This window comes from Pantherophis guttatus, chromosome 6 (genome assembly GCF_059756535.1).
Source record: "Pantherophis guttatus breed Tessera chromosome 6, ASM5975653v1, whole genome shotgun sequence".
Taxonomy (NCBI): Eukaryota; Metazoa; Chordata; class Lepidosauria; order Squamata; family Colubridae; genus Pantherophis; species Pantherophis guttatus.
Genome location: NC_142068.1, coordinates 86,067,300 through 86,091,266, shown reverse-complemented (window position 1 = coordinate 86,091,266; position 23,967 = coordinate 86,067,300). Strand labels below are relative to the sequence as shown.

The window sequence follows — 23,967 nt, the reverse complement described above, 5'->3', positions numbered from 1 at the left end:
CTGGAGTGATATATGAGCAGGCTTGCTTTGTTTTGGCTTAATCCTTCCAATCTAATCTGGCTCAGATCAGTTCATTTTCTTAGTTACCCCTGTATTTTAAAAAGGCCATTTCTCACTTTTGTGGGAGCATCATTTATCACCCCTCCTCTACGAGTCTCTGATAAAGCTCTTTCCTCTTGATAATACATAATATCAGCTGCCCTCTTCTGAACTCCCAAATTGCATGCGCTGATATCTTGGCTCGACAAATGTGGCTTAAGCTCCTTGCTCCCTACCTCCTACTTCCTGCGTGATCTTACAAATCAGTCAATTCCTCATTGCGTTAGTTCATAGTAGGCACAATATGCTTTCACAAGCATATATGCATTTACAAAATGCCTAGATTTAATGTCAAGAAGCAGTTATAGATAGAGATAAAGATTCTAGAGAGGAAGGTGGGAGGCAAATTTTAAAAAGCATAGCAACCAAAGTATTGAAGCGGACAAGAGACGATGGATAAATGATTTCTTTTCTTTGTTGTTGTTCTGATTTGCTTTTGCTTTTCTCTCTCTCTCTTCTTTCTTTTCTTTTTCTTTCTTTGTTTTAGGTAGGTGACACGACTAGAAGCCAGGTAGGATAAAAAGAAAATGTTTTTTTCAGTAAAAGGTGACATAATTAAAAGTTAGAATAAGTGATAGATATAAGAGAAAGGGGAATGTTAACGTAGACACTTTTATATAATAAAATAAAGTAACAGTAAGAGAAAACATTGAATAATGACAGATTGCAACTTATTATGATTGTGTATCATTATTAGAATTATATAAGTTGATTGAATGTAATAACTATCCTGTTTCCCCAATAATAAGACCCAACCCCAAAATAAGCCCCAGTTAAGATTGTCAGCCAGATGGGTGCATTTAGTACTGTATTTCCCCCAAAATATGACCTAACCAGAAAATAAGCCCTGATGTGTCTTTTGGAGCAAAAATTAGTATAAGACCCAGTCTTATTCTCAGGAAAACATGGTATGATTAATTTTACTAGCCTTAATTGTATTAGAACGTATGACACTCAGGTGCCACACTGTTCACGCATTGACTTGATATGTTTGTAAAAATAATAATAATAAAAACCTTTATGTGTATGTGTGTGTGTGTGTGTGTGTGTGTGTGTGTGCTTTCTTTGCTTATTGCAGGGGTGGGGGTGAGGGGCCAGAACGGTCCCCATTGTTTTTAATCTCCTGAAGTAAGAAAGGAAATCTGGAATCTTTGCTGCTTGAATGTCACTAGATTAATGTCACAACAAAGGGCAAGAACCAATTCCATAAGGGATTCCAGATGACAAGGAGTGACGTTTGAGGGACCCATGTCAGGAATTGATTTTCTGAAAAGCAGGGCCAATATTTCAACAAGCTTCATTATCACATTGCCTCTTTAGTCGCTTTTGTCCTGTGCATAAGTAGCCCAGGAAACTGTCTATTTCATAAAACATTGAAGGTTAGCATTAATCAATTGGTCACCTCCAATAACTTTATCAAGATACAGAGCCTTGAAATATTCTCTTTCCATCTCTTGGCATTGCAATGTCGGCTAGACCTGATGGGTCTAGCACAGTGGTGGTATTCAAAAAATGTTTACTACCAGTTCTGTGGGTGTGGCTTGATGGGTGTGGCACAGGAAGAATACTGTAAAATTTCCATTCCCACCCCACTCCAGGGGAAGGTTACTGCAAAATCCCCATTTCTTCCCGATCAGCTGGGACTTGGGAGGCAGAGAATAGATGGGAGCGGGGCCAGTCAGAGATGGTATTTGCCGGTTCTCTGAACTACTCAAAATTTCTGCTACCGGTTCTCCAGAACTGGTCAGAACCTGCTGAATACCACCTCTGGCACAGAAGTTTGCCCTATAATCAGAGAAAGCTAGGGTAGTTGTTCCAGATCTTTGTTTTCTGTAGAAGTCCCTGATTAAGTAAATTTAACCAACCTTCTTCAAGCAAAAGTGGTTCATTCAATGGTAGTTCATACGGAGTTTTCTTTTGTTGGAGGTGTTACTTGGAATCCTGACACTCAGTATGTTGTCTTTTTCTTGAATAGCAATAGCACTTAGACTTATATACTGCTCCATAGTGCTTTACAGCCCTCTCTAAGCAGTTTACAATGTCAGCAACTTACCCTCAACAATCTGGGTCTTCATTTTACCCACCTCGGAAAGATGGAAGCCTGAGTCAAACTTTAGACCGTCAGGATTGAACTCCTGGCTGTGGGCAGTTAGCCTGCAATACTGCATTTTAACCATTGAGCCACCATGGTTCCGAATGAACTGCTGTGCAATTCATAAGCAATAGCGTATTTTGTGCTGCCATATTAAATTGTTTTGTCTAATCATTTAATACTTATCGGAACTAAATTGGGTACTAGGTGTTGATGGCAGGAATTATTGCCCTGAGTAATTGAGGTCCAGACTGGATGACAAATGATGATCATGAACTTCCCATGGTTGTCTTCCTAATGGATGTGGGCTTTAGATGTTTTGTCAGCATCATGATACGATTCAGAGTCAAGAGGCAATTGTGGTTAATCAAGGATCCCAGAGGAAAAAACGTGTTGAATTGCTCCAGTGCAGTCTCTAGAATTGTTAATAAACTGAATATGAGGAGAAAGAAGGAAGGAAGGAAAGGAGGGAGGGAGGGGGAGAGGGAAGGAAGTGGAGGGGCGAGGGAGGGAGGAAGGAAGGAAGGAAGGAAGGAAGGAAGGAAAGAGGAAAGGAGTGAGGAAGAGAGGAAGAAAGGGAGGGAGGAAGGAGGGAGGGAGAGAGGAAAGGGCGGGAGGGAGGGAGGAGGAAAGGAGGGAGGGAGAGACAAAGAGGGAGGGAGGGAGGGAGGGAGGGAGGGAAGGAAGGAAGGAAGGAAGGAAGGAAGGAAGGAAGGAAGGAAGGAAGGAAGGAAGGAAGGAAGGAAGGAAGGAAGGTAGGTTATCTAAATGCCTACATTGGTAATGCAGTTAAAATCAAAACAGGATTGCTGTCTTTGGACTCAGCAAAGACACCATCATTATAATTCTGCTGGATTTTCATCAGTGCTGATGATGCATCTTTGATTTGCCACCTCTCTTCTGATCAGCTAAAAAGCAAGGTCCTCGTGTCAGAGATCCAGAAATATCTGCATTCTCATCATGAATCTGAATATCCAGCTGGGATTTCAAATTGCACCCCCAGAGAGCACAAGGTAATGCATTAGCGTACATTTCTCATTAGCAACTTGGGCATCTATATTTGGCTGCACTGAGTCTAAAAGGGTTCTGTTGGAAAACAATGCAAAGAACGGAATGTAGGCAAAAATGAACTAAGCTGGAATTGTTAGATCTTTTCACTACGGGTGGGATTTTTTTTTTTTTTTGCAATTATTATTGAGTATATTATCCATCTCATCTTGATACTTGCTGAAACTAATGAGGTTTTCAAAGTTAACCAGCACAGAAAACAATCTAACCTTAAAGAAATTAGATTAAAAGCCTTCTAGTGTTATCTTGACTTTGTAACCTTAACACTTTGACCTGACATGGTGGAATAGATCCAATCTGGGTTGGTCACCAGACCAGAAAATGGAATGGAATGGAATGGAATGGAATGGAATGGAATGGAATGGAATGGAATAGAATAGAATAGAATAGAATAGAATAGAATAGAATAGAATAACAGAGTTGGAAGGGACCTTGAAGGTCTTCTAGTCCAACCCCCTGCTTAGGCAGGAAACTCTATACCATGTCAGACAAAGGATTATCCAATCTCTTCTTTAAAACTTCCAGTGTTGGAGCATTCACAACTTCTGAAGGCAAGTTGTTCCACTGATTAATTGAGGTTTTGTCTTTCGAGCTTTCGGATTCGTGCTGGAGCCCATCCTCAGGGAACTTCTCTCTAGAGGAGTGTGTGCTTGTTCTGTGTGGTGTTTATAGTGCCTATTGTGTGTGGCTATTTAGATGTTGATTGGGATGTGTTGATAGCTGGCTGTTAAGTCATTGGCTGTCATTCGCTTCTGCTGCCCAGCCCTCACCTTCTAAGTACTTGATAGGCTGTTGCTAAATCGGCACTCCTGATGACTGACAAAGGGCCCATTTCCCTGGCTTCAATCACTTCCCTGGCTGTTTTTGTCCCTGCTTGTCCGACAATCTTAGTAGCTGCGAAATTGAATGTTGGACGAGCAGGCACAAAAACAGCCAGGGAAGTGACTGAAGCCTGGGAAATGGGCCCCTCATTAGTCAACGAGAGTGCTGATTGGACAACAATTTGTCTGAAATGGTACAGGGTTTCCTGCTTAATGAGACATGGTGGCGCAGTGGTTAGAGTGCAGTACTGCAGGCTAATTCTGCTGATCACCAGCTGCCAGAAGTTTGGCAGATCGAATCTCACCAGGCTCAAGGTTGACTCAGTCTTCCATCCTTCTGAGGTTGGTAAAATGAGGACCCAGATTGTTGGGTGCAATAAGCTGACTCTGTAAACTGCTTAGGGAGGGCTGGAAAGCACTGTGAAGCAGCATATAAGTCTAGGTGCTATTGCTATTGAGCAGGGGGTTGGACTAGAAGACCTCCAAGGTCCCTACCAATTCTGTTATTCTGTTATTCCTCTTCCACATATGACACAGTTCCTTAATCCATAACCATTTATAAATAGTCCTCGATACATATTAAAGGCAAATTTCATTCAAAACTATGGTTTCTTGATCCCTTCACCTTTTGCTGAGTTTTTTTTTTTAAGTGATTAAACTTTACAGGTAGAAACGTGGAAGGGGGGCAATTAATTTGTGGGCCAGGGCACTTCTATATTATTATTACTTATATTTATTTCTATATCACACTTACAAACCTCTCCCTCCCTGGGATGCTCTGGGCTGCGTACAGTTTAATTGGTACAATAAAACATGAAAACCAAATTATTTAACATTAAAGAATTGAAAAATTGTAAAACGACATTATAAAATTGCAAGAGACAAAGAGATCCAAGATTGCATTCCTGGAAAAAGGGATGGGGAAGACCAAATCACTAGGCACCAAGCCATTATCCCATATTTACCATGTGTCCCCCAAAATAAGACCCTGTCTTATATTTTTTTGAACCCCAAAATAAGTGCTTGGCCTTATTTTCGGGGAGGTCTTATTATTTTGGGGTGTGTGGAAGAAACCAGGGGAAATGACAGGGACCTGCTGTCCATGCGTTTAAATATTTTCAGGGAGGGCTTATTTTAGCGCATGCGCTCAAAAGCTTGATTGGGCTTATTTTTGAGGAAACAGGGTGGCATCTCTCTCTCTTTCTCTCTTTCTCTCTCTTCCTCTCCCTCCCCCTCTCTCTCCCTCTCCCTCCCTCCCTCCCCCACCCCTCTCTTTCTCTCTCACACACACACACACTTCATTTCAGGGCCATATCCATCTTTTATGTGACTGAAGTACGAGTTTGTGGAAGAGAGGAGATAGATGGCCATTTTTTTTTTTTCCTTTTACAATAGAATGACAGCTTGCCATTAATGTTGTACGGAGCCCAGGCTAAGCCATGTGACCAGCAGCTAAGGGAACTGGTTATGCTTAGCCTAACGAAGAGAAGCCTTAGGGGAGACATGATAGCAGTCTTCCAATACTTGAAGAGCTGTCATAAGGAAGAGGGAGTCTATTTGTTCTTCCAAGCATCTGAGGGCTGGACAAGAAGCAATGGGTAGAAGCTCCTCAGAGGGAAATCTAACCTGGAAATAAGGAGAGACAGTGAGAACAATTAATAAATGAAACAGCCTGCCTTCCAGAGTTGTGGATGCTCCATCTCTGGAGATCCTCAAGAAAAGATTGGACAGCCATTTGTCTGGGAAGCATTAAGGTCTTCAGTCTTAGGCAGGGGGTTGGATTAGAGGAACTCCAAGGTCCCTTCCAGCCCTATGAAAGCTGGAGTTAGATATCAAGAGGTGGCGTTGTAGTCATGTTCTTTGTGCATCCCTCTGCCTTTTAATTAACTTTTAATTTTAATTCCGCCTTGCCTTTAAATTTTAAATTGTATATATTTCTTTTATATTTCTGAAATTTTGTATGTACACTGTCCAGAATCCTTCTGTGAGGGGGATGAGTGGTTTTAAAATAGATAGATGATAGATAGATAAAGTCAAATACCACTCACTCATCACAAAATCTCCAGAATGGTAAAGCCTACAAACTTGAAATTTGGCACATATTTGGCACTCTTAGCTTCTAGGTGCTGGCCAAGAAAGGATTTTTCGAAATGACCATCAGATCATTATTATTTCATATACAGTATTATATTCACATGCTCTGATGCTAAGGACTTAGATGTTCTACTCCCCCTCCCCACCTGAAAGGAACTGTGTGCCAACTGCCTAGTTGCCTTATATTAACATGCTCTGATGCTAAGAAGCTACACATTCTATGCCCCCTCCACACCTGAAAAGAACTCTGTTCCAACTGCCAGTTGCCTTATATTAACACACTCTGATGCTGCCCCTTTGCTAAACCAGGCGTGGGCGTGGCAAGCATGTGACTCATCCAGTTTGAAGGCTGGGACATTATATGCCCCTCCCCCTCTGTTCCAACTGCCAGTTGTCTTATATTAACATGCTCTGATGCTACAGAGTTACACATTCTACATTAAGTTTTAGGCTTTAAATGTCAATTTATCACATAGTTTCGTAGCGAAGCATGGGCATCCGGCTAGTAGATAGATAATAGATAGATAGATAGATGATAGATGATAGATGATAGATGATAGATGATAGATGATAGATGATAGAAAGAAAGAAAGAAAGAAAGAAAGAAAGAAAGAAAGAAAGAAAGAAAGAAAGATAGATAGATAGATAGATAGATAGATAGATAGATAGATAGATAGATAGATAGATAGATAGATAATTTAGGTAGATGGTTGATTGATTGATTGACTGATTGATTGATAGATAGATACATGAGAGAGGGGGGTAAGAAAGAGAGAAAGAGAGGAAGAGATGGATGATAAGATGCAGTAGTTCACACACGCAGTAGTCCTCAGGGTACCGTCGGCCAAACAATGTAGGCTGGTGACCCCCAGGGGGAGACCCTTCTCTGTGGGGGCCCTGGCCCTATGGAATGAATTACCCCCGGACATACAAAGGATCCCCAACCTCCTCGCCTTCCGTCGTGCTCTGAACACCCTATTATTCCAGCAAGCCGGTCTGACGGGATAAAGGATTTTAATTGGGTTTTGATAGGGGTTTTAATAACCCCTATTTAATAATGATTTTAGCTGGGTGTTTTAAATTTGGCCAGTGATTGAATTATTTTAATAAGTTTTTAATTTTTTTGTCTTGTATATTGTTTTTACCATGGCTGTTCACCGCCCTGAGTCCTTCGGGAGAAGGGCGGTATATAAATATAATAAAAGTAAAAAGTAAAAGTAATAAAAGTAAAGAGATAGTACTGAGCAGCTGATTAAAGAATATTCCTTTCGACAGGCAATTGCCTGTGTCCAAACGAACTGAATATTTTTGGTGACAACAGTTAGCAGAGTAAGTGTCAGTGCTATTTTGGGGTAGCTATTAATAACACCAAGGTTGCCTCAGTTTAATCTTGCCCATGTGGTAGCCCCTGGGCCAAGCTATAAAGATTCTTGAAATGTAAAGGGTGCACATGAATATATATATATATATTTAAAATCTCTTTGTTGTAACCAAGCAGTTATATTCATTTGATAAGGAATAAAAACTTGAACACTGTTTTCCCAGTTCAACAGGTGCAGTAGTTTCAGGTCTGCCTTAATTAGTATTGTCCTTGTTTTATTTTTGAATGGCACACAATGCCCAGGAAAATGGGCTGTAGGATATTTAGTTTTCCCCTGGTTTCTCCATTTAGGTAAATTTCAAACCTCCCATGCCTTATTGAGAACAGGGGAAGGAAGACGTGCTCTTCCCTTTGCTTATTATTTTGCGTTGCCCAGCTAAACACTGATAAAATTTTGCTGTTTAGACTTGGATTAATTTGAACAAGCTTTATTAAATCTAATCACAGAAAGGTAGCTCAGAAAGTGGATTCAATTGCTGCTCGTGTAAGCAAATTTGTGCTGGTAATGCGATGTTTTGCTCTGGAGAAGACAGAATGATTTGAGGGGTTAGTGGGGTGTCAGACTTGTGGTGTCAACTTGCATTATGCAAGCATAAACAAAGAATCATCAGAATGGAGTTGAAGGATGAACTAAGTAGGGGGCAGGAGAGAAACGTAAATGTATTTAGAATATACGTAGAATAACAGAGTTGGAAGGGACCTTGGAGGTCTTCTAGTCCAACCCCCTGCTCAAGCAGAAAACCCTGTATCATTTCAGACAACTGGTTGTCCAATCTCTTCTTTAAAACCTCCAGTATTGGACCCCGACAACTTCTGGAGGCAAGTTGTTCCACTGATTAATTGTTCTGTCAGGAAATTTCTTCTTGGTTCTAGGTTGCTTCTCTCCTTGATTAGTTTCCATCCATGGCTTCTTGTCTGGCCCTTTAAGGCTATCAGGACAGGATTAAATGAATAATTTGTCAGAGAGGAGGGGTGTTGTTTTAAAAACTCTTAGAATTTGTCAAGTTCTTCTTAAGATGAGATAGTTTGGTATGTCTAGTTTAGTAAAAAGAAGGACCACAGGTGACATGATAGCAGTCTTCCAATATCTGATGGGCTGCCATAAAGAAGAGGAATCCAACCTATTTTCCAAAGCACCTGAGGGCAGGACAAGAAGCAATGGATGGACACTAATCAAGGAGAGAAGCAACAGTTAGAAATTTCCTAAGAGTGAGGATGATTAACCAATGAAACAGCTTGCCTCCAGAAGTTGTGAGTGCTCCAACACTGGAGGTTTTGAAGAAGAGACTGCACAGCCATTTGTCTGAAATGGTTTAGGGTCTCCTTCTTGAGCAGGGGGTTGGACTAGAAGATCTCCAAGATTCCTTCCAAAGAAGGGAAGGAGAGGAAGACGAAGATGAAGATGAAGACGAAGGAGGAGGAGGAGGAGGAGGAGGAGGAGGAGGAGGAGGAGGAGGAGGAGGAGGAGGAGGAGAAGAAGAAGAAGAAGAAGAAGAAGAAGAAGAAGAAGAAGAAGAAGAAGAAGAAGAAGAAGAAGAAGAAGAAGAAGAAGAAGAAGAAGAAGAAGAAGTAGTACTACTACTACTACTACTAGTAATTTCTGGACCACCCAATAATATCCTTAATAGACAATAATCCTTTGGATGCACCATGAGGTCCATACATATGCATATGTATTTATCTCTTTCTCTCTGTGTACACATTCATATTAGCTATTGTGAAGGTGTCACAATATCTTAACTCCAGAAAAGAGGAGGGACAAGATAAGGGTTTCCCACCAGTGGAGGACAGCTGTTCTGCCAGGTAACAGCTTTCAGGCCAATTTCTCCATCTCTTCTGTGAGTTGAAAGTGGAAATGAATATAAGGGTTTAAGAAATGCTGATTCTGTCATTGTCTGAACCATTTTGATCTAGTGCTTCAGGTACTTAGGCTAGAAACCAGGAGACGGTGAATTCTAGTCCTGCTTTAGTCGTGGAAGCCAGCTGGTTGACCTTGGGCAAGTCATTTTCACTCTCAGCTCAACCCCCCTCACAAGTTGGTTGTCGTGTTGGTGCGAAAATAGGAAGAGGAAGGAGTGTTGGATAGATACGCTAGCTACTTGAAAATAATAGTTGGAAAATAATAAAGATGGGGTGCAAGTAAAGACAGAAAGAAATGGTGTGGTTTAACCTAGTTAGCAGTCATTTTGCTGATGCTTGCAAGGCAGTATCAAGAGAGTTTGTCACGGGTTTATTGAAAGATTCATTTCTGGCTTCTTGGAGACTGTAATGGTAGAAGACCCCAGAAATAAGACCACGCTGAAATCCCAACACAGCTCGCACCAACTGAGATAAGGCATTGAGATGAATGTGTGAGGCTTGAATTGTATAGGAGTCCTTGGGCAACGCACGCAGCTGTGCTTCACCAACGTTGACTCTGCTTCTGACCTTCCTTTGTTCCGATTTCTAAGCACATTGTGCTGAATAGTCATGAAATCTTTTGTGTGTGCTGAGCTTGCATGCTTAACCCAACCCTACGGCCCCATCTTGCGTTTGTAGCAGATGCCCAGAGAGGGATATTGGAAGTGCAAATATTATATGTATTGCTGCTTAGGAGGAAACAGCGTAAGAACGTAGCATTTCTGAGCATTAGCATGATAGCAGTAGAAATAGACTTATATACTGCTTCACTAAGCTGTTTACAGAGTCAGCCTCTTGCCCCCAACTATCTGGGTCCTCATTTTACTGACCTCGGAAGGATGGAAGGCTGAGTCAATAACACTTAGACTTATATACCACTTCATAGTGCTTTACAGCCCTCTCTAAACAGTTTACAGAGTTAGCATCTTGCCCTCAACAATCTGGGTCCTCATTTTACTAACCGGGGAAGGATGGAAGGAAGGGTCAACCTTGAGCTGCTCAGGATCAAACTCTTGGCAATGGGCAGAGCCAGCCTGCAATACTGCATTCAAACCAAGGGAAGGAGGGAGGGACGGAGGGACGGAAAGAGGGGAAGGAGGGAAAGAAGGGAAGGAGGAAGGAAGGAAGGAAGGAAGGAAGGAAGGAAGGAAGGAAGGAAGGAAGGAAGGAAGGAAGAGCAACAGCACTTATATACTGCTTCATAGTGCTTTACAGCCCCCTCTAAGTAGTTTACAGAGTCAGCCTATTGCCCCCAACAATCTGGGTCCTTATTTTACCAACCTAGGAAGGATGGAAGGCTGAGTCAATAGCACTTAGACTTATATACCGCTTCACAGTGCTTAACAGCTCTCTCTAAGCAGTTTAGTTCATCCAGGGCAGTGGTGGGTTGCTCCTGGTTTGCACTGGTTCACAAGAACCGGCAGTAAAAAATTTTAGTAGTTCGGAGAACCGGTAATAACATTGGCTGGCCATGCCCCCGAACTAGTCCCTGGCCTGGTCACCGCTCGCTTACCCCGCCCACCTCATCAGAGGATTTTTTTTTTTTTTACTTTTAAAAGCATTTTTTCTACAAACTCTTTGGCTGAAAAAATTCTTTTAAAATTTTTTTAAAAAGTCTCTGATGATCGCGCAGCTCAGCTGGGATCTCAGAGGCTTTTAAAAGCATTTTTTCTGCAACCTCTTCAGCCGAACAGGTTGTAGGGGAAAAAAGTGCCTTTTAAAGCTTCTGGCGATCCCAGCTGACTTGCCTGATCGTCAGAGGCTTCTAAAAGCATTGTTTTTCTGCAACCTCTTTTACTTTTAAAAGTAAAAAAAAAAAAAAGTTGGCCACGCCTACCCAGTCACATAACCCCCACAAGCCATGTCCACAAAATAAGCCACGCCCACAGGACCGGTAGTAAAAAAAAAAATTAGAACCCACCCCTGATCCAGGGGATCCATGGAGGAAGCATTATCTATTTTATGTGTTAATTTATGATTGGAGGAATGCTTACTTACAAGTTTCCGTTCTCCCCTTTATCCGCCGTACTGTATTCTTGGAACTGCAGAAGAATAGTATAAAAATACATTCATCATGGAAGGACAATCCTTAAAAGCCAATAGAAGTGGTCCTTAACTTACAACAGTTCATTTAGTGATCGTTCAAATTGCAGGGGGCACTGAAAACACAGATTTATGACCGTTTTTCACACTTACGGCCATTGTAGCATTCCCTATGGTCATGTGATCAAAATTGAGGCACTTGGCAACTAACTCACATTTAGGATGATCATAGTGTCCAGGGGTAACGTGGTCCCCTTTTGCGACCTTCCAACAAGCAAGATCAATGGGGAAGCCAGATTCACTTAACAACCGTGTTACTAACTGAAGAACTGCAGTGATTCACTTAACAATAGTGGTCATAAAATGGGGCAAAACTCACTTAACAAATGTTTCACTTAGCAACAGAATTGTTGGGCTCCATTGTGGCCGTAAGGGAAGGAGTACCGGTTCTATGACGCCGGTACATTTCATAGGGCTTTTCCCAAGAATATTTTCCAGATGTTGGAGTGACCAAGAGAGATTGCAAAGTATCTAACGTTTTGTGACTTTCCCAACCTTCAAAACACATTTATTTTACTCAGAATAAGATAGCGGACCACAAAGGTTTCTATCTGAACCTTCATAACAACAGCGATAAAGTGGATTGTGATGACAGATTTAACAGATTAACAGAGTTGGAAGGGGCCTCAAAGGTCATCTAGTCCAACCCCCCACCCAGGCAGGAGACCCTATACCATTTCTGACAGATGGCAGTCCAATCTCTTCTTGAAAGCCTCCAGTGATGAAGCTCCTACAACTTCCAAAGGCAACTTCTGTTCCATGGGTTGATTGTTCTCCCTGTCAGAAAATTTCTCCTTTATTTCTAAGTTGAATCTCTCCTTGATCAGTTTCCATCCATTATTCCTTGTCTCGCCTTCTGGTGCTTTGGGAAATAGGTTGTTCCCCTTCCTCTCTCTGGTAGCCCCTCAAATATTGGAAGACTGCTATCATTTCTCCTCTGGTCCTTCTCTTCACTAGATTTGCTATGCCCAAATTCTGCAACTGTCCTTCATATATTTCAGCCTTTAGCCCCCTAAAAATATTAACATCTTAACAGGTTACAAAGACAGAGCTGCTCAGTTCTTAGATTGGTTCATCGTTCTTCACCAAAAAGATAAAAGAAAATTGTGGAGAGAAGGATAAAAGGGAAGATTAAAGATGAAAACCCAGAATTGATAGAATTCACATTGACTGGTAAATACCTCTTTATTTTGAATGTGCTTAATCCCCGGAGTTAGGTAAATTGCACTGAACAAATTAGAAAAATCGGAACGGGTTTAAAGAAGAGCAACGAAGATGATCAGCAAGCTCAAAATACTCTGCAAAATAGATTTGGGTGTGTTTATCCATCATGCAATAAACAGGGGAGATAAATACGTACCTGCTACACAGTGGTGAAATGTACAATTTGTTACTACCAGTTCTGTGGGTGTGGCTTGGTAGGGGGGGAGGTAATGTGACTGGGTTGGCGTGGTCAACTTTTTTTTTTTTTTACTTTTAAAAGCATTTTTTCGGCCAAAGAGGTTGTTGAAGGGGATTGAAGGTTGTGTGGGGATAAAATTGTTGTCTAATTTTTAATAAAATTAAAAGATAGATTAAGGTATTAATAGGGAAGTAAGTAAAGTGGGGGAAATGTTATAATAAAGGAAATGACAATATTAAGATATGATAAATATTGGAGGAGTAAAAAGAAGACTTAAAAGATGTATTCAGAAGATATATTGAATGATTGACTATGTATTATTTGTTTGTTTGTTTACAATATTAAGATATGATAAATATTGGAGGAGCAAAAAGAAGACTTAAAAGATGTATTTAGAAGATATATTGAATAATTGATTATGTATTGTTTGTTTATAAAATAAAAAAACTTTTTAAATAAAAAAAAGTTTAAAAAAGCCTCTGATGATTGTGTGGCTCAGCTGGGCATGGGGGGGGGCAGGGATTTTTGCTACTGGTTCTCCGAACCACCTGCCACCATCGCTATCAGATTGGGCGATCCGGTCCGAACCGGGACCATTTCACCCCTGCTGCTACATGCCTGAGGCTTAGCTACTGTCAATCAGAATGATTGACAGTATCCAAAAAATCTGGATAGTGGACACGACAGTACAGGGGTGAAATCTACTTACCTTCCCCACCAGTTTGGAAGTGCACGTGTGGCATGCACGGAATGGGTGCGCGCTGACCCTCTGCGCATGCACAAACCCTTCTGTGCATGCGCAGAGGGTAATAAACAGGTTACTTCCTGGTTAAAACCAGGAAGTAACGATGACCAGGCAGATGGGCAGAGCCTCACACTGCCATCGCTAACCGTTTCTCCGAACCACTCACCACTATTGCTACTGGTTCGGCCAAACTGGTAGCATTTCACCCCTGCGACAGTACCTGGATATAGCAGAATAGAAGAGGAAGAACTAATACAAAGACCTGTAAAGAGAACTAGAACGACTGTGGCAAAAGAAAGCAAACCTTTATGTCTTGTCTGGAAAAGAGGTAATATAAATTTTGGGTGTTCCATTTGATTACGGTACTTGATTTTCTTCTTCTGAGAATATATTGCAGAGAAGAATGAAGGCAAGCGATGGAACAATTAGTTTTGATGGATAAGGAGACGAAGTCCAGTTAAATGAATTCCAGGGCCTGTATAATGGCCCCTGGTTTTTCTTCTTCTTTTTTTAAAAACCTGTACTGAACATCTTTCGTCTGGATGTGCTAATCCATTAAATAACTGCCTACGGCTTTGAAAATCCAGATCTCACTGCTTGCTTGCACCTTTCCCTTGTTGTTAATTCACTGGGAAGAGGAAGTGCCTGGATATAAGAATGGAAGGGAGGAAACAGACGGTGTTCAGGCAACCTGCAATTTCGAAGGTGAAGAATCCCATTTCTTCTTTGCCTCCTTCAAAGTTGCACATGAATATAGTAGGTCTTTGTCTTCTTTGTCAGCGTGCTATTCTTTCTCCTGCTGTGACCTTCATCTCGGTTCTATTTAATATATTTACGGAGGGGAAAGAGTAATACACTAGGAGTATTTTTCCTCTCCTTCAAATATTTACTAGGGAGTGAAAGGTGGGGGTTATCTCCAGAGATGGGTTTCACATATTTTTACCACCGGTTTGCTGTGTGCGTGCATCAGTGGTGGGTTGCCTCCGGTTCGGACTGGTTCACAAGAACTGGTAGTAAAACCAGCTGGAGGCCCCGCCCACCATCCCGGATGTCATCATCGGTGATCTGCGCATGCGCAGAAGCAAGGTGCACACGAGAGTGAAGCAAGCGTGCGTGCACGATCCCATTGCAAACTGGTAGTAAAGATAACTTCACACATGTGCCTTCCATGCATGTGCCCGGCCTTCCACGCATAAGCTTTGCTCTCACACATGCCTTCCATGGATGATCCCAGTCTCAAAAACATGGCTAAATAGGGCAGCAATAGGTGGGCCCACCCGCGATCACCACTATCGGTTCGCCCGAACCAGTGCAAACCAGCTGAATGCCACCTCTGGTTATCTCACAACTGCGGAGAAGAAGAGAGAAAGCTGTTGAAAATGATCAGAGCTGCAAATGTCAAAAAACGCATATTTAAAAAATATGGAAAGAGAGGCCAATCACCAAGAAAAAGAAATGTTGCCGTGATGTTGAGGTTGGTCAAAAATGCTGTGTAAAAGGTCTCCTTTATGTATCTTTGGAAGAAGATGAAAAAAGAAAAGAATCTGTGTACCAGCTGGTCAATAAAAATAACAGAATAATAGAGTTGGAAGGGACCTTGGAGGTCTTCTAGTCCCAACCCTCTTTTCAAGCAGGAAATTCTAAACCCGTGATGGCGAACCTATGGCACGCGTGCCACAGGTGGAACGCTTAGCCATATCAGTGGGCACGTGAGCTCAGCTTTGGCATGCATGTGCGCACCGGCCAGCTCATTTTCAGACCTTCTGGGCCCACCGGAAGTAGGGAAACAGGCTGTTTCCTGCCTCCGGAGGACCTCAGGGGGTGGTGGGGAAGGCCCGTTTTTCTCTCTCCCCAACCCCCAGAGCCTTTCTAGGAGTCTGGGGAGGACGAAAATGGCCTTCCCCACCCTCCCGGAGGCTGGAAGTTGGCAAATGGGCCTCCGGGGGGTGGGGAAGGCTGTTTTTGCCCTCTCCAGACTCCTAGAAAGGCTCTGGAGGCTGGGGAGAGCAAAAAACAGGCTTACCGTGCCATCACATGCCAGGAGCAGGGGGAGCATGGGAGGTTGCGCACGCATGCACAGGGGCAGGGCACATAGAATTATGAGTGTGGGCACACACGTGCGCGACCACCCCACCCCGCTCCTGGCACACAATGGCAAAAAGGTTAGCCATCACTGCTCTATACCATTTCAGACAAATGGTTGTCCGGTCTCTTTGTGAAAGCCTCCAGTGTTGGATCACCCACAGCTTCTGGAGGGAAGTTCATTCCACTGATTGTTCTCAATGTCAGGAAATTTCTCCTTAGTTCTAGGTTGCTTCTCTCCTTGATTAGTTTCCATCTTTTGCTTCTTGTCCTATCCTCAGGAGCTTTGGAGAATAGCTTGACTCCTTCTTCTTTGTGGCAGCCCCTCAAATATTGGAACATTGTTATCATGTCACCCCTGGGCCTTCTTTTCCCTAGACTTGACATACCCAACGTCCGCAACCGTTCTTCATATATTTCAGCCTATATTATAACAGGTAACTAAGACAGAGCTGCTCAGTTTTTAGATTGGTCATTGTTCTTCACCAAAAAGATAAAAGAAAATTGTGGAGAGAAGAATAAAAGGGAAGATTAAAGATGAAAACCCAGAATTGATAGAATTCACATTGACTGGTAAATACCTCTTTATTTTGAATGTGCTTAATCCCCAGGGTTATGTAAATTGCACTGAACAAATTAGAAAAAATGGAATGGGTTTAAAGAAGAGCAACGAAGATGATCAGCAAACTCCAAAGTATACTCTGCAAAATAGATCCTGGTGTGTTTATCCATCATGCAATACACAGGGGAGATAAATACGTACCTGCTACATGCCTGAGACTTAGCTGCTGTCAATCAGAATGACCCAAAAAAATTTGGATAGTGGACATGACAGTACCTGGATACAGCAGAAGAGAAGAGAAAGAACTAGAGAAGATAACAGAATACAAAGATCTGCAAAGAGAACTAGAATGACTGTGGCAAAAAAAAGCAAAGATAGTATTAGGGTGCAATCCCAAAACAACTGGAACACCCTTTGAACACCATTCATTATCATCCTCTTTTTAACAACCCCATAATCCCTTGCAGGGTCGGGTCTGGGCAACTGAATGGAGCTGAGTGTTTACTGGCCGGATGCCCTTCCTGTCACCAATGTGGAGTTTTATTCAGCAGATATATTCTCAGTGTCTCCAGAGAGAGAAATATCTGCCTTTACCTAGGATCGAACTCACAGCCTCCAGATAGTGAGGTGAGAGTGCCACCTTTAGTGCCACCGCACCACTCACCCTTTGAACACCATTGGCATTGACAAATTCATTATCAGTCAATTGCAAAAGGTGGTTTTGCTTGGAACAGCTTACATCCTGTAATGATACCTGTGTTGTGACTCCGACCCCCGAGGCCGTCTTATCGGAGGGAGAAGACTCCGAAAGTGAAGGAGAGGAGTTGGCAAGGCCTCCCTCTCCAGGACCCTCCTCTCTGGCAATGCCTCAGGTGTCTTCCGAAGGCCAAGAGATAGGCCAGGAGCCAGGCACTTCCGAGCAGCCGCAGTTAGACAGCGATGGAGATAAGTCTTGGCTGGATCCCCGACAGCATCGGAAAGACAAGCGTGCGCAGCAGAGAAGGAGGCGTGCCAGATATTAAACTGAGTCACTGGACCACACCCCACAGGGGATAAAAGGGAGTGTGGTGGCCTTTCGGGCTTTGTGATGGACAAAACTGAAATCTAGCAAGTCATTCTGCATTTTTGGAACTTTGTTATATGCTCTGCTTGGATTGATTTTTGGACTGGAGTTGACTATTCTTTGGCTTTTGTGGACTTTCTTTGATGTTTTGGTCAGAGGAGATAAACCTCCCTTTGTAAGTAAAAACTTTTGGCAAGCAGCCACTGGGTTGCTGCCAATTCTGTTATCAAGGAAATTCTTGTCTGCTGGTTTATGTTAACTCTTGGTCGACTGCTGGTGTGCATGTGTGAGACGGGGACAGAACAACCTGTAACACCATGAAACATGCACACCTACCTACTGGGAAGGACTCGGTAGCTGGCCAAAAACGCCAAATAAAGTCTCAACATCTGGCTGACTGTGTGACCCGCCACAATATATCAAATTTATATTCTACTGAACTCCCACTGATTCTGGAGGGATAGCACTCTTCAATTGCAAATTGGGGGAAAAAATTGTTCTCCCTCAATCCCAAAAGCAAGACATGGAATACCTGGTATTATTTATAAATTCCACCTGTAATTAATTAATTAGATGTAGTGTGGTTCAGGCATAAGCCCGTGTCTTTAACATGCATTCAGGGGGGCACATGGGAGCACTCTAGAATTGATTTCAACAGGAGTTGGCAAGCCGAAGTCTGTCATAATATGACCCCCAAAATAAATATAAATTTTGAATGACTGACAACACACAAAACAGTTGTTTCGTGGAACAAGACTAAAGAGAATTAAGTAGGGATAAGGCCGTATTCAGAAAGCGAAAAAGAAAAGCAACAAGAATTATTGAAAATAACACAGGAAGGAAGATGGATACTCTTTTTCTTCTCATGTGTAAATCCATTCCTCTGATGCAAATTTGTTAATTCATCTCATTCCTTAGAAAATGTAATATGGTAATGGAACACCTTGGAAATTGTCATGGGTCGCAAAGAGAAAGGTGCGTTTTCTCTGAGCAAGTTTCAAATAATGGAGTGATGCTTACAATGAATCTCTCCTACCCAAGGAGATAAGCAACCTAGACCTAAGGATAAATTTCCTGACCATTAGAACAATTAATCAGTGAAATGACTTGCCTCCAGAAGTTGTGAATGCTCTAACACTGGAAGTTTTTAAGAAGATATTGGTTCACCATTTGTCTGAAGTGGTGTAGGGTTTCCTGCCTAAGCAGGGGGTTGGACTAGAAGACCTCCAAAGTCCCTTCCAACTCTGTTATTCTATTCTATTCTATTCTATTCTATTCTATTCTATTCTATTCTATTCTATTCTATTCTATTCTATTCTATTCTATTCTATTCCCATTCCCATTCCCATTCCCATTATTTCTAATTCTAATTCCCTTCCTTTCCCATTCCCATTCCCATTCCCATTCCATTATTTCTATTTCTATTTCTATTTCTATTTTTTCTATTTCTATTTCTATTCTATTCCATTCCATTCCATTCCATTCCATTCCATTCCATTCCATTCTATTCTATTCTATTCTATTCTATTCTATTCTATTCTATTCTATTCTATTCTATTCCCATTCCCATTCCCATTCCCATTCCCATTCCCATTCCCATTATTTCTAATTCTAATTCCCTTCCTTTCCCATTCCCATTCCACTATTTCTATTTCTATTCTATTCTATTCTATTCTATTCTATTCTATTCTATTCTATTCTATTCTATTCTATTCTGTTCTTCTTGTTCATGGAGAAATAGAGTTAGCCCACTGGACAAAACTCATCTGTACCATGTTTCCCTGAAAATAAGACCCTGTCTTATATTTTTTTGAACCCTGAAATAAGCACTTGGCCTTATTGCCATATGCTCAAAAGCCCGATGAGCTTATTATCAGGGGATGTATTATTTTTGGGAAAATAGGGTAGATCCTGCCGAGAAAACGAAACCAAGCATTGTCAACTGACTGAATAAGGTTTGTCTATTTTTCTAGCCTATTTTTCTTGTCTATTTTTTGCTTCCTAGACAGTCCTGCTGATTATTGTCATTGAGATAACATGATAGACTTTATTCAAGCACCTGCTGGGCTTCCTTTATACAACTGGGTTTTTTTCTTCCCCATCTGTTCCTTCCTCAGGAGGAACTTAAAAATCTCTCCGTGATAAGAGAAATGACTTCAAAGCTCAGACTGTCAAATTCTCCAGAGTTTTGAATCCGGGGGAAAGCATAATTGCCATTAATGAAAATTATGAATCATTTAAAAAGCACTTTGGTATATTGCAATGGCTTTTGTTCCTCAAAGCCTGATATTATTATTAGAGAATGTCTAGAATATGATGCTTTCAATAAAGGAGAATATTTGTAGCTCAGGGTTGAAATGAGGGATCGGTGCTCTCTGAGCTTAGTTTTTTTCTTGCACTCATTTCATTACCCAACTAGGTAACATCATCAGGGCTAGGACAAGGTCAGACGTAGCATCTTAGACAGTATCATCTTCCATTTAAGTCTGATGGGTTTTCTCAATCCACTGGATTATTATGTCAGGGTTCCAAGGAACACCCCCAATGAAAGTTCCATTTTATTAGAGATGTCATATTGGCACATCTTGGAAAACCCGAATCTGAAAGCTTCCAGCTTTTCCCCACACAAGGAAAGTCCAAGTCCCTGCCCAGCAACCATATGTCCATCACATGGTCCAATCAAAGCAACCGTCCCAACTGGAGATGCCTCCCAGTTCCAACCCTCCAGGTGCAGGGCAAGATGTCCTTGATTCTCTGAGAAAGGAATGTTATTATGACTATATATCCCCCTTGTTCCATACAATCCCCCCTCCCAGTTTCCCATAGTAGTAAATGTGGCAGGCCTGAAGAGTCAATGCAAAAGATGGCTCCCAGGCCTGACATATTATTCATTTTTTGGGCAATAAGCAAGACAGCTCATGTTCTTTGGCTCATTCCCAACTCCTTCCACTCGTAACCAATGTTCAGGAATCAAGAATCAGGATGACAGGCATTTTAATCCACCATCTGGGAAGCAGTAATTTCCCACCTGCACTTCAAGCAGTTTGGACACTGAACATTTCTCCTTTTTAACCTGAAGTGAGAATAGTTCCCTTAACGCCCCTTGCTGGTATGAAAGGGACAGAAGGCAAAATCTTAATCTTTGCAGCAAGGTGAGCCTTCAGGAGAAGACATGGTGGAACCATGTACTGCTGCCTACCTTTCACAGATGATTGGAAATAACTTTGTTGTTGTTAGTTGCAAAGTTGTGTCTGACCCATCACGACCCCATGGACAACTTTCCTCCAGGCCTTCCTGTCCTTTACCATCCCCAAGAGACCATTTGAGCTCATGCCGACTGATTCAGTGACTCCATCAAGCCACCTCGTTCTCTGTTGTTCCGTTCTTGTTTTGCCCTCCATCGTTCCCAGCATTAGGTTCTTCTCCAGTGAGTCCTTCCTTCTCATTAGGTGGCCAAAGTATTTGAGTTTCCTCTTCAGGATCTGGCCTTCTAAAGAGCAGTCAGGGTTGATCTCCTCTAGGACTGACCGGTTTTGATCGCCTTGCAGTCCAAGGGACTCGCAGGAGTCTTCTCCAGCACCATAGTTCAAAGGCCTTAATTCTTTGGCGCTCAGTCTTTCTTACGGTCCAACTTTCACAACTATACATTGCAACTGGGAAAACCATAGCCTTGACTATACGCACTTTTGTTGGCAGAGTGATTCTATGCTTTTTAGTATGCTGTCTAACTCTGCCATAGCTTTTCTTCCCTGGAGCAAGCGTCTTTTAATTTCTTGGCTGTAGTCCCCATGTGCATCTCCCCATCTTGGAGCCCAGGAATTTTTTTTTTTTTTTAAATGGAAGTAACTTTAGAGATAATCTAATCACAGACACGGTTTGGTGCGAGATTTTCTGAAGGCTGAGCCAGAATTTCTTATTATCCTGGCTTATTTATGTCGACACTTGCCTATTTGCAAAAGAGTAGATGCTTGGCATATTTCTGCATACAAATATCTATTTTACACACATCTGGGTGCTTTAAGAGACTGATGGTTTGAATCAAGTTGAAAAATTAAGTTGGCAGATTGAGTCAAGCCAATTTGACTGAAGTTTTATTTATTTATTTGGTTCATTCAGTATTGCTGCCCATCTCACCTAATTGACTGGGTGTTACAGAATTTTTAAAAAGCTAGAAAGAAGGCAAAATGAGAGACATTAAAGATACTTAAAACCAATTAAAACAGCTAATTAAAACCATCAAACTCATTTGCAGAAGAGTGTAATAAATCACTAGCAATGCAATCAACCAGTATGCTCTATATCACCAAAGGACCCCCCCAAGCACAATGATAAATCCATGTATTAAGAACTTTCCGGAAGACCAGCAGGGTTCCAGATCAACACCCCCCCACACCTCCAAATGATTATAAAGGCATCCAATTTCATTCAATCTGAATCATCAATCTACTTTGAGAAGTCACTTTGAGATAAAATTGAATGATTTATACAAAACTCCAGAATAATAGAATGACAGAGTTGGAAGGGATCTTGGAAATCTTCTAGTGCAATACCCTGCTAAGGCATGAAGCTCTATACCATTTCAGACAAATAGTTGTCCTGTCTCTTCTTAAAAAAACTTCCAGTGTTGGAGCATTCACAACTTCTGGAGGCAAGTCGTTCCACTGATTAGTTGTTCTAACTGTCAGGAAATTTCTCCTTAGTTCTAGGTTGCTTCTCTCCTTGATTAGTTTCCATCCATTGTTTCTTCTCCTGCCTTCAGGTCCTTTGGAGAATAGCTTGACTCCCTCTTCTTCCAGTTCACAGCTTCGCTCACTTCTATGTATACATGATGTACAAATTTTTATTTTACTTGATGTAAAAATATTTTAAATTTTTAAATGTTATGTATTATTTATTAGTTGGAAAAGGTACATTAGATGCCTCCTGATTTTTAACACTCGATGCTGGAGATGTGAATTCAGCCGACACTGAATTCATAATATCAACCAAGTCTTGAAAGCATTCTGAGGATTTGTGTGATGTATTCAGAAAATAATGTTTGTATTTTATTACCCCTGGCCATGCAGGGGACTGCATTAAAACAAAATAAATTTGTTATTGTTTCCATGCAACAAATATAAGGCTTGGAAGAGATCTTGCAGGTCATCTAGACTGATCTGTCTAGTGCAGGAATCCAATTTTCAGCTAAAATTATTGTGAAACTGCCTCTCTTTGTTTCACAGGGATATTTGTGCCCCATATTCCTAAAAGAAGGTTTCATATGTGCTCGGTGTTGATATAAGATTTATCCTTTCACTGTTTGTTATGCTTTCCACTCTTTTTACTTGGATGAGGAACAACATATAAGCCACTTTTAAAGGCACTCAGAATCTGAATGACATCCAGAGTAAATTAATACTAAATTAGTTTTCCTTTAGTGAAACCAACATTCAAAGACTCCTTAGAGATGTTCAAATTGTTTGCCTTCAGCCTCTGTCGTATAAAAAAACCCAAATATCTTTCTGATTCTTTGGCACAGCTGAGATTAAAATTTCCCCATCAAGATCCTTGATGATGGTTTGGGGATAGGTAAAGGTAAAGGTTCCCCTCGCACATATGTGCTGGTCATTCCTGACTCTAGGGGGTGGTGCTCATCTCCGTTTCAAAGCCGAAGAGCCAGCGCTATCCAAAGATGTCTCCGTGGCCATGTGGCCGGCATGACTAAACGCCAAAGGCACATGGAACTCTGTTATCTTCCCACCAAAGGTGGTCCCTATTTTTCTACTTGCATTTTTTACGTGCTTTCGAACTGCAAGGTTGGCAGAAGCTGGGACAAGTAACGGGAGCTCACTCCATTACACGGCACTAGGGATTCGAACCACTGAACTGCCGATCTTTTGATCAACAAGTTCAGCATCTTAACCACTGAGTCATCGCGTCCCTTTCGGTTTGGGGATAGCTGGTATTAACTAGGACCATTTACCTGAAACATCCTTAGAATAGATTCCTTTGTGACACAAAAAGGGTGATTGTAGCTGCACAATGTCACAAGATGCCTACTTGGGTTCATTGTTGGATAAACTCTTACAATGGCTCATTCATGACAGTTTGGATCCTATGGCAGAATTTCTTTATCTCATTTTGTACATTGTGTTTTGAGACCATGCCTTACTACTTTAGAAACTAGAAATGGTCTATATCATGCAATCTGTGAACTTCAAGTCCCAGAATTCCCTTCCCAGCAGAGGAATTGAAAACTACAAGTCTTAAGCTTCTTGGATAAGAAGCAAAATGTCTCCTCCTCCTCCTCCTCCTCCTCCTCCTCCTCCTCCTCCTCCTCCTCCTCCTCCTCCTTCTTCTTCTTCTTCTTCTTCTTCCTCCTCCTCCTCCTCCTCCTCCTCCTCCTCCTCCTCCTCCTCCTCCTCCTCCTCCTCCAGGGAAAAAAACCCAGTCATCTTGCCTTTTGAGAAAAGCAGCTTTGATACCAGTCTTAAAGATGCCAAGGTTGGACACCCCTGATTTACATTATCTATCCATCCATCCAGTCATTCAACCATCCATCCATTTATCCACCCAC

The 23,967-nt window shown here is 41.7% G+C and overlaps 1 long non-coding RNA gene across 2 annotated transcripts in view; it reads left to right on the top strand.

Moving 5' to 3' along the window:
* Positions 1-2,944: 2,944 nt before the first annotated feature.
* The window catches only part of LOC148113184 (uncharacterized), a 60,138-nt gene continuing 39,115 nt past the window's right edge, over positions 2,945-23,967 (top strand). For both annotated transcript variants that reach the window (XR_015728534.1, XR_015728533.1), the window contains exon 1: positions 2,945-3,204. This is a non-coding gene — a long non-coding RNA (uncharacterized LOC148113184). The remainder of the gene's footprint in view (positions 3,205-23,967) is intronic.